The 14,036-nt window shown below is 53.8% G+C and overlaps 1 protein-coding gene across 1 annotated transcript in view; it reads right to left on the bottom strand.

Moving 5' to 3' along the window:
• The window catches only part of SBK1 (SH3 domain binding kinase 1), a 108,975-nt gene that overhangs the window by 88,037 nt on the left and 6,902 nt on the right, over nucleotides 1-14,036 (bottom strand). The gene's annotated exons all lie outside the window — the stretch shown is intronic.

Consider the following 14,036-nt stretch of genomic DNA (forward strand, 5'->3'; position numbering starts at 1 on the left):
TTTTCCCCGGGTGGGGGGAAAAAAAAAAGGCGAGCTGTTGGGAACCCCTGAGATCACTGCTGAAGGTAGTTCTGGGAGAGTGGCTGTCAGAGCCCACCTCTTCATCTTCCCCAGGCTTTTGCTCATCGGAGTCATGGGCGCTGCGTAACAAGCACCACAGTGTAGCTTTTCTGTAGCCTTCACTTGATGCATTTTGAGATTGCCAGTCTCAAGGCAGCACCCCCGAAGCAAACCTCACAGCGGCTTCTCACTGCCGCTCACAGCGAGCCGAGGGGCCGAGAGGGGTGCGGGGAGGACGAGGTGTGGACTCTGCCAGTCTCAGCTGTGTCTCACCCGTCGCTCCGCTCTGTGCCAGTGTTGGCTGGCTGTACAAAGGATAAACTTCTCGCCGAACTGTAAAATACGCGTGCATAAATCGTGGCTGTTAGGAGGTGCTCCCAAATGGCAGGATCCACTCTGCCTCTAAGTGCCCTGCCAGAACTAGTGATCACGCAGCCATTTAAAACCAGCTCCACAAAAACCTATTTGCCTTCGTGATCGACGATGCTGGTGGGAGGGAGGGGCAGCGAGGTGTGCCCAAGGATGGGGAGGAGGGGAGGCAGTGATCCTCAGGTAGATCAGCTTTAACCAACAGTAAACTCGTAGGCTTATTGTATCATAAGCCACCACACTGTTTAAAATCAACTTTGCAAATATCTTTGAAAACCCAGCCTGACTTAACCGGTGTCTCATAAGGACACTTCATGCTAAGACATCTTCATTGCCTAGTTTATAAACATTTCAGAATAACATCTGAGGTTAATTACACTTATGACTCCATCAGCAGGAGCCACGTGACCTTTCTTGTACTGAGTAAATCACTGTGTATTTATTTCACTCTTACTGCCACGGCCGGCGATTCCAATACCGGCACAGGTTCTGGCCTGCATTTCAGCTGCGTTGCTGAAGCACCACGGTGTAAGAGATTATTTTATGGCCCCGGGAGCTGAGTCACAGCTGAGCCACATTACTTAGGCTTTGTGCCACGGGGAGAAACGTGGCCATCTGTGTGGAAGCCTGGGATGTGATGTCAGAGATGGGCTGTGATAAGAAGGGGGAATCAGGTGTGGAGAGGAACAATGCGGGCTTTGCTACTATAACTGCTCGTAGTTCAGAGCCTATTAAACCTTTCCTAAGCCAGCTCTAGCGGTGGCACGTCAAGGAGAGATGTTCAGTCCCTGGAGGATGTGCTGTGCAGAGCAGTTGCCTTGAAGAGAGACGCAGACCCTCATAACTGTGTAGTGATTATTGTTCGGGAGCAGCCGTGCCCGCTCTGCCCGTTCTCTGGACATCTATGAAGGCGTTATTTCTGCACCAAAGGGCAGGAAAAACAGAGAAAGGGACAAAATTTATGCAGGTGGGAGGCGGGGGGGGGGGCACAAAAGCAGCCTGTGAGTTTGATCGACTGCAAAGAGTGGAGCCAAAGTCGGAATCTGGGAGGGTGCCAAGGGCAACGCATAGGGCAGAGTGAAGTAAGTGTTTGGAAGAGGTGGGGGGAAGCTGAAGCACAGCCTGAGAGCAGTGGGGACCGCGGGGAGGGAGAATCCAGAGAAGGAAGTGACACAACCCTATCCGCAGAGAAGGAAAAATGATGTGAGACTTGCCTTGCTTGTTCTGTCAGCATCCGCTTGCCTGGATCTCCAGTATAAAGCATTTGAATTTTCCCTGTCATAACTTGTTTTTACAGCCAGATTTCCTAGCTGCGGGGTGGCAGAGGGAAGAATTTACATGCAGATTCAAAACAGCTCCTGGAAGAAAGGCATGCTCTGCTTTTTATGCATAACAAACTAGATTTAGCCGCCTTAATAGGTGATACTGATTTTAAGAGTGATTACTCCTCTATGGTTATTTGAGCTTTTAAAAAGTACTTTTAGATGCCCATAAGATTGTTAGGACCTAACTATATTGTGCACGGTTTTTAGGAACTCACCTAATTAACGTTGTACTGAACTCAGTAAGCAGAGCTTGACTAAAGCATGCTGAAAACGTAGCTGCATCAGAAGAAAACCTGGGTGTAGACTGGGCCTTACGCCTTCCTGGTTTTAGGCAATGTCGTGCAATCAGAACAAAAGTCAAGTGTTAAGGAACTTAGCTGGATGTTATTCTCTCCGATGAAACATTCTTACCAAGTGTTAATTGCTGTTAGCAGGGAGTGATGTTATCCCTACAGGAAGCTCATCTCTGGGAGCTTTGGATGGAAAGGAGGTGTAGAAATCAAAAAATGAACGCAGGAGATGTACAACCTTGGAGCTGTTGAAAACCACCGAAGGAAAAACTGTTGCCAAGCACAATACCTGGATATGGGGGCAGGGAGCAGGGAGTGGTTTCCAAAGGCTCTGGAGAGTTTTCAAGCATAAGACTCTGAGCACAGAGTTAGTTTAAAAGGCAATTTTGAAGTTTGTATCTTGCCTTTGAATTTCTCTTTCTCTCTCGCAAGGTCGCATGTCTTGTGGTCGACCCATGGGTGGGTTGAGGTGGACCAGAGCAAAACGAGGACTGGTGAAGCAGACCCCGCTGCTGCAGGCAGCTTGGAAAGTCCTGGGGTTTGGGGAAAACACACGTTATCTTTGTTGAGAAAAAGACCCCTGCACAGAGCTAACTATACATCTCTGTGTATTTCCCACTGCCCCAGAGACCCCATTATGCAACAGGTCATTACTGTTGTTTGAAGGCTTATATTTTAAGAATCCAAATCCATTTATACAAAGCTTTGTAAAACCCAGGATTTATCTGTGTAAAGAAGTTCAGTAACAGATGCACATGGCCAGAGCTGCTGGCACGGAGCGTAGTCCTCCTCAAAGCTAGGTCATCTGCAGTCTCTAACAGTTTAGATGGCAAAATAACACTGCCTTCCATTTTTCTTTACCCCCAGTGTCTGTTGGCAGAAGCAGTCAGTCCTGGACGCTGCGCAGCATCTCCTTTATCCCCAAAATGAGAAACAGGCAAGTAGAGAAGTTTATGGTACGTACATGTGTGCTTTGTCATGTGTGTGTGTCCCCCCCGTGATGAGTGAAACTTGTTGAAATTGTTTGAATTTTAGCAGAAAATTTCCATTTGTATGAGACAGAGGTGGTGCCTCATGACAGCCTCAAGCCTTGGCTTACACCGAGAGCCTCACACATGGTAGAAGGTGGGACCAAAACCCTGTCAAACCGTCTTCCACGTTACACCAGTGGCACTGCTTTGAATCAAAATATTTTGAGCCTTTGATAAAGATACAATATTTTCTGTAGATGTCAGTTACTTTTTATGAAGAATCAACACTTAGGAAGATATCTGTGATGCTTGTCAAAAATAAGTGACAGGAAATGTTCGTTCAGCCCTACTGCCAAGCTGGCACGTGTCCTATGTTCAGGATGTTGTGTTTCAGAAGCCCAAGTCCAAATAGAATATGACAAATTAAGCCATTAGCCGTTCCAGGGATGGGCTAGCTGAATATTTTCTCAGTAGCTCACCCCAAGAAAGGAACCACTAAGCTCCAGGTTTTTCAAGGCAGGTGGGCACCTAGTGGGCACAAACACCTTTAAAACTCTGGCTTTAATCATCAAAATTGAGTACAAAACAAACAAGAGATCTGGATACAGGAGGCAGCACCTGAAGAGTTAGAACTAGGAGGTGTAAAAGAACTGGGGAGAATGAGAAAGAGCAGCAAGTGGACGACCCTCTCCTGTGGATCCCTTTTGCTTCCCAAGAAAACCCAGCAGGAGAGCGAGATGCGTTTGTAACCTCATATAACATAGCAGAGCTGGTGCCTGCAGTACCAGCGCTCTAAGGATTGAGCCTTAAAAGACACAGAGCCCTCTTTGAAGTCTGTGTTTCTGCTTTTAACGCAGGCAAAACTACCCCAAACTTCCCCAAAGTCGTACAGCTGCTGTTTTCGGCAGCTTTCCCTAAGGCGCAGCACAGTTCTCCCCAGGCGTAGCTGGGACTGTAGGCGCTGCAGTGCCTGGGCAGCTCTGCCTGCGCAGCGCTGCGATAGCTGCAGGGCTGTCACAGCACAGCGCTTGCTGCTGCCAGGGTGCCAGGCTGTTGCCAAGTAATGTGACAGGGCAGCAAGTCCAGGCTGTCTCCTGATTTGCTTTGAAAAGGACATTACATATCTCTGGCTGACATAAAATCCCTTCTGCTTCACGGCTGTGGGGAATCAGCCTATCAGAAAGAGGTTTATAGTACTTTCTGTGACGGATAAGAGAAAAAGCAAATATGCTCAGCCCTTCGCCCTGCTGCTGGCAGCCTGGGCCACCAAACCAAACCCCTCTGGCGCTGGTGGAAGCAGGGGCTACTCACACCGGTTCAGAGTTTAGATCACGAGCCTAGTCCTGGGACAGTGGTGGGGCGCAGCGCTTTTCGCCGTGGGTTACAAGAAGCACAGCGGGAAGTCACGTTTCTTTTCAAATGGGTCTTTTGCTCCAAAGTTCAGGGTAGATTTACAAATCACGGAGCGAGATCTGAAGAGCAAGCTCACCGGGGAATGACTGTACCTCAAAGGATGTCCCTAGAAACGATGGTTGATCCTCTGATCTCTCGCTAATGAGTTTATGAAATGTCAGCCAGGCTTTCCAGGTCAAAGCTAATGAGCAACAACATGATATCAGGCAAAGTTCAGGGGGGGTTAAATGAACATGGATTTCAAATCCTCGTGGTCTGAGCAGAGCTGCGGCGTTTACTGGTGGAGTCGAGCCATGGAAGTAAAGAGGAATTTCATACTTGCTCCCTGTGTGGTTTGAGACTAGGCAATAGGGTGAGAGAAATCAGCTCTCCAGATGTGGGCTATTGCAGTGCTGACATCTGTGTCTGGGCTAGTTGTCTTGCCTCCTTCTGCGGTGGCTGAGAGAAGCAAGCACTTCTGTAGCACTTTTCACCTGCCCTCTTTGAAACATCTGCCCTAGGAGCAGACGGATTCATGCTTTGGAAGTTCCTCACTCTCGGGCAGCGACCCTGCGGCTGCCTGCTCCCCATGCAGGCTTCCCTGGGGCACACGGAGCAGCTCGCATCTGCACCAGAGCCCTGTCTTGTTGGTGCCACCCTTAGGGGCTCTGTGAGGTGGTCCCAGGTGGCCCTGCACATGGTCCCACCTGGTCCGTACGCAGGCTGGAACCTGCCTAGCGATAAGAGAGCTGTCGGGGAGCGCTGTGCTCAGCCTCACAACTGGCATGTCCTGTGGATGAACAGTTTCTCCTCACGTGCAGCCCTGCATCGTGGCTGGCATGAGGTGGTGAGGCTGGGGTGGCCGTCCCTCAGAGTCATTAGCGGGTCAGAACACGCCACCATTAGCAGGTCAGAAGGGGGGGATGGCACGGTCTCTGCGCAGCCGTTCCTCAGTAAAAGCCCACGGATGTGCAGCTGAACCTCCGCTGGCAGGCAGCGCTAATCCCTCTGCTCTGCCCGGAGCCCTGAAGCTCTTGCCAGCAGCCACAGTGGCTGCTCCAGCATCTCCCTCTCTGCAGAAACCTGGGACTGGAGCAGAGCAACACAGGGAAAACACATCCCGGCCACTCTTGGCATGAACCTTAACCCCTCAGCAGTGAGCAGAAGGGCTGGAGTCCTATAAGGCAGACCTAAAAACTGAAGGAGACCTAAAATCCTGCAGGAGAGGCAGAGTGCTGGCAGGAGAAGGGCCCCGAGGGCAGCGTGGGGTGGGCTGTCGGCACAGCATGTGTAATGCTTTAGGGGAACGTGGTGTTCGTTAGTGCAGTCAGAATTACAGACTGGTCCTGAAGGCCTTGGCACTAAGCTGGTGTCCCCACCTCTGAAGCAGCCATGCCAAAAGAACCGCACAGGAGCCAGATTTGGGAAGGAGAGGCAGAGCAGCTGAGGGGAGGGAGTTAGATTTCCCGCTTGGCACTTTGCACGTTGTTGGTTTTCTTCAGTTCCTTGAAAAAGTGAATCTTGAGGACGGCCAAACAATGGTTACAACCGGCAGACGTTTCCCCGCTGTGGGATGCTCATCGCCACCTCTGTGCTGGGATTAATTCAGCCTGGTAAACATCCTCGCTGTGCTGCCTGCCTGCAGCGCGCACGAGAATCCGAGCTCTGAAAAGAAGTTTCTTTGCGACACACAGAAATCACAACTCTCCCCCAACCCCTTCCTTCTTTTCTCCCCAGGCTGGAGAGCTGCTCTGTTGCCTGTTTGACTCCCTGACGTCTGAGAGCATCCACCGAATTGCATCCCAGGATTGCTAACCGAGATGGTCAAAGCCCACAAGCAGCTCATGGGTGGATGCCACTGCGAATATCCATGCAGGTGGACAAACAGGGGACTCCCAGCCTCTAAGAGCACTGATATTTGTTTGTCATTAAAATGTAAAGTCTGAAGTATGGTATTAGCATCAATACGATAAATGAGAGTGGTGGGAGGAAGGATCAGTGCCCAAGAACAGATCTTTCTGAACTGTAGCCCTGGTTTCTAGTGGAATGCATTCAGAGACAACCTGCTTGCATTCATGGAGCGAGGTTTGGAGCGTTCCTCCGGCTGGGAAAAACTCAGGAATTAAAGTAAATAGGGGCAGGGGTTTGCTGCTGTCTTTCCCTCAGGTGCCTGGGGACTCCGTCTTCCCCACGCCCCAAAGACATTATGGAGAGACTCCATCTTCTGCTGCCACTGTGTTCTTTGAGCCAAAGACAAAACCACAGGAAATAAAACGGAAATAGTCTGAGGGGAAGGTTGGATCCCTGGAGAGTTCAGTGCGCCAGGTAGAGCTGTTGAATAAGATTAAAAGCCGGACAGCGTAATGTTTGCTCACCTCTGCTCCGGCAGCCCCGTTCCCAACTGTCTCTGCCCAGCCCAGCTCACTGCCCTCCCACGGCCACCCAACCAACTCTTGTTCCTCCTCCTACAGCACCCACTGGTCCTACTGCAATGCCTCCTTGGCCGAGCCCTTCCTGTGAGCGCGCTGGCAAGGAAGCTGGCGTTAATACGAAGGTCCTCAGTCTTCCTGGGACCCACTGGGTAGATTCAACTCCTTTAGAGAAGACTCTTCTCAGCCCAGGAGGCCTCGTGTTCCTGTCTGCCCTACTAAGGCAAAGGCATAGACATCACAGACGTGGCAAGGACGGCCTCTGTGCGTTCTCCGGGCGGTAGCAAGGCAGAGCAGCGTGCAGCTGGCTGGCCAGCCCACCTCTGGGTGCTGCTGGTGGGGTGAACCCCTTCTGAGCACAGGCTTTCCCTCCGTGAGAGCCTGGTACGGGTCCTCCTCCTCCCCAGCCGTTAGCTCACACAAACTGTGAGAATCCTACACCTCTCGGCTCTCTGTCCCCTTTCACACTAGGCTGAAAGTGTCCACTAAATCCAAAAGCTGTTGGAGGTCTGGCCCTGCGAGCTCTGCTTCCTCAGCTGGTAACTGTCCTGCCTCGGTCTCTCTCCGTCTCTAAGCCACCTTGAAAGGGCAACGAGAGATTGTCACAGTCAACGGGTTGAGTGGAGACACGGAGCGGGGACCTGCCCCAACCTTGTGCAGCAGTTTGGTGTCAGAACTTGGAATTATCCTCCAAACCTCTGCTCCCTGGCACTGTTCTGCTGGTTGGGCTTTATGGTGGGACCGAACATCTCCTGAAGAGAAGCTCCAGAAACACGTGCCCACAAGGGACGCAGGCAGCTGCCCCGGTCCCCCGGGGAGCACAGGGTCCCGGGAGTCAGCGTGACGGAAAAGCCTGCTCTGCTCCTGCAGCTAAGTAGGCCATTTCCTGCACTCCAGGCGCATTTCTGTCATGCTTGTGAGCCGTGTACGGCTTTGAAACAAATGAAAATTAAAAGGACCCACCCCCAGCACTCAGGGAATTTGATCTGAAAAAGGAACATGTTGGAATAAAACGCAGCCAGATAGCAGCTGAAGGACAGGGCCCTGCAGAGCTACGTGCAAGAAGGGGGCATGTGAGGCCACCAGCAGCCCTGCAGCCCGCCAGCGTAGGGCCACCAGCGCCGTGTCCCACTCGCCTGCGCCCTCAGACCTGTGAAAAGCGGGATGACGGGGAGCAGGACATCAGGAGGTGATGCTCTGGTGACTGGCAGCAGTCAGCCTGGGGAGGTGACATCCCGTTCGGACACCCCTGGCCCGGTCTGTGCTTGCCAGCAGGCAGGAGCTCTGCAAGCTTCGCGGTTGAGACTACAGATTCTTAACTCGCCGTGTAAAAAAGCAGGGCCTGGCACAAAGGGCACCTCGTAGCACGTCCCCTGCCAGACAGCCCCACTGCTGAGGCTCCTGCTCTGTGAGCATCCATCCACCAACGCGCAAAGCCCCGTGCCTCGGTTTTCCACCCATGAAATAGAGGTAACGGCTCTGCCGCGTCCCCCCGTGCACACCGGCAACGTCACAAAATGGGGCAGCGCCCAGGTATTTGCGAGCGAGAAGCTGCTGTGGTGTCTTCCGCTCCTATTTTAAAGCCCAGCTGATTAGTCTTGCCGTAACAAACTACCACGCCCCGCACAGAGCAGGGGAAAGAATCATCCTCTGATATTTCCAAAATGCCAGGATTCCATAAATAACCTCGTCAGCCTTTCCTCCCGGAGCACCCCGCTCCTCTCCGGAGAGCTGACGACCCGGAGCGTGGCGGACCCTGCGGGAATCAATCCCGTCACCCCGCCGCCAGCTCCAGCTCCGTCAAAGGGAGCTGCGGCTCGCACGCTGTTTTTTCCCTGCGAACTGCCAGAAGGCAACCAGGATTAGCTAATCAGAGCTGAGGAGCAAATTAATGATTGCTAGAACTAGGAGAAAGGCAGATTTGATCGGAGATTGCCAGCTTTGCAGCTGGCTCCTACTTGCAAACAATTCATTTAGATTATGAAAGCAAGAAATTGAGTACAAAACCCCCTAGATTGTTTGCTTCCTAGAGAAAGAAAAGAAAAGAAATGGAATTTAGATTAAAAATTATGCAGAATAGTATTAATTCCCCACCCTCTTGTGCCTCCCCTCTTGCTGGAAAACCGGAGCTAATCAGAATTTAGCATTGTTCTGCTGCCAGTGTCAGAGCTGCCTCAATGGAGGAGAGATAAAATACAGTAGGTGGCATTTGGCGTTAACTCCTTCGGGTCCTGCCGGAGGAAAGATGGGAGCGCAGTGCCCGGTGCCGCTTATCTCCCATTTTTCCGGCGTGCTCCGGCCCCATCCTTACCTCCTTTCACTACCGAGGTGCGTCGGGGCACAGAGCAGCTCCTCACCCCATGCGGGCGCGTTGTCTTTATTTGCCGCCCGGAGAGCTCGGTACCTCTCGCGTGAACCCTTCGCTCCACCTTGGAGCGAACTGATGTCCCGAGGGACGCAGAGGTGTGCTGGGTGCTCTTCCCTGTCGCAGGCACAGGCAGCGAATAGCCGCGCTCACCTCGCAGCTTTCTAGCTCGTCGTGTTCCCCTTTGTGCCGAGGACAGATTTAACTAATTATCAATTAGGCCTAGCGATCGCTACCTGGTGCCGCCGGCAGTGGCGGGACGCTGATATCAAGGCGGGTGAGTGGAGGAGGGCCGTAACGGTTCCCTTATCGGCACCGAGCGAGGTGCTCTCCTGCTCCGCTCGGCCGGGGAGCGGGCACCGGCTCTGCCCTTCTCTGGCCAGCCCTGGCTCAGGGTCGGCGTCCAGCCGCTGCCGGGACAAGGTGGGGTGACATCTCTCTGCTGAGCATCTTTCAGCCACCAGTGCAGGCTCAGCAGCTGCTCAGAGGTTTTGCAGTCTGGCCAGACTGACTCTCCTACCTCACCATGCCCCTGAATTAAAATGACAAGGAAAAACCCCAAATAAAATTAATCGCCTCAGAGCAAAGCTTGTGGCTATTCCACTTTGATGCCCCCCATCGACCTTCTGCTGTGTGAAGCAGATCTGAAAACATGCGACACCTGGAATTGAAACAACCCCCTAACACCAACATGCCGATTTGATTTGGGCCAGAATAGTTCTTTTTTTTTTTTTCTTAACATTTACATTCACCCTGAAAAGATGTTTCTGCTCCAGCCCTATGCGCATGAGCCCTTCTGAGCACCAGGGATGTCTCACATCGCCGCTCTGACCTGCCAGCCTGAAAACCGCTCCGCAGCAAACAGGATTTACTGCCCTCCCCGTGACCTCCATAGGCATGGCCTAGAAACTGGGTGCTGGTTTTCATCTCCGGAGGCCCACAGCTGGCTTGGGAAGCAGGAGGAGCTGACAGACCTGCTGGAGCTGTCCCCAGATCGGCTGTCCTCACCAGGCTGGATGATCTTGGTCTGCACGCTTCCCATGCTCACAAATATTTGCTTTGCTCTAGCTGGCGTAGCCGTAAGCACCTCTCTCTTGGCTGAGAACTGCCACCGTTGGATTTCCAGGTGTCTCTGCATCTAGAGGGCTTGCTGGACCACCACCCAAGAGACCTGGCCGTGCCGGAGAGCTGAAACGCCGTGGGCATTAGTGAGGCCAGCAGCAAGGATGAGGACACTGCAGGGGTAGCGGCTGGTCCCCGCCGGGGGAAGCGTGTGCCTCCTCATCATCTTTCCAGGGTGGGATCAGGACCCGGGCCCTCGTCCCAGCTCTGTCCCATCAGGTGGGCAGCGGCCCTTTTCCATTCCTTGATCTTCATCTTCTTGGGGCACCATCTCCCAGGCCCCTCGCAGCAGGAGCCGCTGATTAATTGGTATTTGGCAATTCCCCATGGAGAGGGGCTGGAGGAGCACAAAGGGCGGTTTGTCTGCAAGGCTGCCAGCTTTGATAAAGCAGGGCTGGGGATGACTCAGATGTGGGTAATTAAACGGGTTGGAACAGCGGATGGCTCAGGCTGAAATACCAGCCCCGCGCGCGAGGAGCTCTTTGAACTGCTCTAACTGGGTCATGCAGGAGACCGGTGCCAGCAGTGCCTTCTGCGGGTTCATCTGGCCCCGGCATGGACACAACCGAAGGGCAACACCACTCCCCGTCCCAAAAAGCGGCTGGGTTTGCCCGTTTAAGCAGGGCAGAATCTCTCTCTGGACAGTTTCATTGGTGTAGTGCCAAGCTGGGGCCACTGGTACTGCAAGTGCTCCTGGGGAGCTCAGCAGAAGGGCTGTCTGTCTCCATCCACCCATCCATCCCTCCACCTATCCATCCCTCCATCCGTCCCTCCATCTATCCGTCCCTCCATCCCAAACCATCATACACCCAGGTCCTGCAGGAGAAGACCACCTGGCCTCTTCCTGCCTGCGGCTGTAAGACCCATCACAGGCTGGGATTGGTCTGGGACGCAGGGACTCCCGACCAATCCCCTGCTGCCCTGCTGTCTCTGGCCAATCCTGCATTTCCCTGCTCCTGCGCTGGCCAATCACACGCAGCCACTGCTGCTGGGAGGGGTATTTAAACCCTCAGGGTGGACTATAGGACTTGTGGTGGTGGGGACATGTTGGGCTCTGGGTGTCTTCTGCCTCGGGCTGTGCCTGGCTGCTCTGCCAGGTGAATGGCTGGTTCTGGGGGCCACCTCTTATGCTGACCCTCCTGAGTCCTCCTACATGAAGACCTGTGGGATGTTTGTCATTTTCCACTCATCAGGAGCCTCCTGAGATTTTTGTGGGCTTTCAAAGATGATTGCGACAATAAAGACTCTCGTCTCCAGGAGATCAGCATGTTTCCACAGCTGAGCAGCAACCTCGTGTGGCTCCCAGGGACCTGTGTGTGGCCGCTTTGTCCAAGACCTCCCCCCACTGTGGGTGATGCTCTGTGTTTGCTGACTTGGGACTGAAGTTGCTGGTCCTGACCTAATAGTGGAGATCTCAATGCGGCAGTGTCCTGGCTGACCCGTTTGCGGCTGAAATCTGGGAGACTTCTTCAACGGTGGATCTGGAGAAGGATGGAGGGAGCATGGCAGGGTAGAGTGGCTGTCCCTGCCCTGGCCCTCAGCTGGTAGCCACTACTTGGGGCCTGGAGACTGTTGAGCTCATGCTACACAGCTGCAGCTACTCACGTGGCCATGAAGCCCTTACCACAAGGCAGCTGCGTTTCCATGCTCTAAGCAGTGAATTTGGGTGTGCGACTCATCCTTTCCAGAGCTCCAGCAGAAGATCCCGAGCTGTTTGTGGCTGTGCACTGGGATGCTGGTACCCTCTCAAAGCGGACTGGCCGGGGACTGTGTACCTGAGAGCTGTGGAGCTGCTGCTCAGACCCGCAGATGTGGTCTGCAGTGGGTTGGGCTTACTCCGTGGTAGGGCAGAGGAGGCTTTGCTGTGAAGAGGTGGGTCCCAAGAATGGGTGTAGGTTGTCTCCAGTCAAAAGCTGGTTAATGACTCGGAGCTTCATGCTGCCAGGTGTTTGCTGTGAGACCAAAGTGACGGTTGTGCTGAGGGATGAGATGGTCAGCTGTGCCGGTTCCCATCTCTGACCCCATGCCTCTCCTTCCACAAGATCCAGCCTCCCTCGGGAAGCCAGCCAAGATGATGGTTCGGCTCCTGACCATGCAAGCAGACAGAGAATCCTGCTCTGCTTCATCCAGCTAGAGATGATGCCAACCGAAGTGCTGCTGGGTCCTGCGGAGCTGCTCCTCTCCCCCGAAGGGAGATAACCGAACGTGTGGACCTGAACGTACTGAATAGTGGTGCTGTGAAGCAAGTTGAAGACCACCAAGAAGCCCCTGACCACTGAACTGGACCTTCTTCAGCCTGGAGAAGAGGAAGTTAGGGATCTTAATTGCTCTTTGGGATTAGCCAACACTGGAAGCGGAGATCTTCTCTGAGGGGAGCGCAAAGCAGAGGGATGAAGTGGTGAAGCTTCAGCAGGGGAAGTGCTGAGAGGCACAAGGAAAAGCTTCTCAGGAGGACAGTGATGTAGCTCCAGGAGAGGGACCCAAGGTCAGCGTCAGTGTGTGCCCTGCTCCGAGTGGTGTCCTGTTACCCGTCCAGTCCCCGCTTGGTGACCAGGACAGGTGCCCTTTCCTGCAGGTGGCCACACTTCAGGTGGGATGTGGCTGTCCCTTATGAACTGGCCTGGCTTTGTCATGGGGCCCTGACCCAGCTCCAGCCCTGGGGGCACATGGGTGACCCAAATTCCTCTGCTTGCCTTCATGCCAGTGTGTGTGGGGGGCAATCCTTGTAAATCAAACCCCTTCTAAATCAGCGGAGAGGTGAGACAGACTCCCTGCCTCATCTGCAACCTCTTATCCTAAAGGTGGGTGGGTTGGGTTTTTTTTTCTGGTGTGGTGTCTTCAGGGCTACAAGGTGATTAACATCCATTTTAAGCATGTTCCAGACGTGTTCTGGATGCCTTTAAGCCCCTGAGGTGTTACAGATGGCTTACAAGTTGGGCTCCGTTAGTGGTTGATTCACTGTTTATTAAAGCCTCTATTAATCTTGTATTAATGCTTTTCAAATGAGACCTTTCTGGAGGTGTAGCAGCTTCTGAGATGAGGAGCTTAGTTTCTCCCCAGCCCGGTGCCACCGATGTTGGTGAGGGTTTAGCTCAGGACCTTGGGCTGAGCGCTGAGGTCTTGCGAGGCTGCCGCGAGCGAGAGCCGCCTGTGATGATGCTCTAACTAGTGTGGGGTAATGCCAGTCCCAGAGACCCCAGTGGCTCTGCTGGGGGTGACTGGGAGGAGTGGGCTCTGCAATCCAGGAGCCTGCTGCCCACCCTGTGTGTCCCCCCCCCCCAGGGAGGACAGGAGGGGTTTGGGGACAGCTTGGGGACCTTGTGTCTAGCAGTGGGATGCTCTGCCAGCTGGGGACCCAGTGGGGCGAGTTGTGCATGGGTTGGATTACAGACGCCCTCTCCTGCCCCCACCGCTGCCAGGTTTTCGGAGGGATGTGAAGGGAGGTCTAAATTAGGAGGAGCGTGGAGCAGCACCCGAGGCTCTGCCGTGGGCTCGGGGTACCACCCATGGCACCCTGAGTGGGCTCTGAGGGCGCTGCCTGTGCCGACATCCTGAGCCGCGTCCTGAGGAGGCGGTGGTGAGGATGGCGGAGATCTCCCTTCCTTGCCGCGGCTGGGATGCTGCGGTTGTCATGGCAACGCGGGAGGCCTGCCGAGCCGGAGCCTGTAACCCAACCTTTCGGGGTGGTGGGGGGGTGTGCAGGGCTGGGGGTG

This window comes from Charadrius vociferus, unplaced genomic scaffold (genome assembly GCF_000708025.1).
Source record: "Charadrius vociferus isolate BGI_N301 unplaced genomic scaffold, ASM70802v2 scaffold593, whole genome shotgun sequence".
In the NCBI taxonomy this organism is placed as follows: domain Eukaryota; kingdom Metazoa; phylum Chordata; class Aves; order Charadriiformes; family Charadriidae; genus Charadrius; species Charadrius vociferus.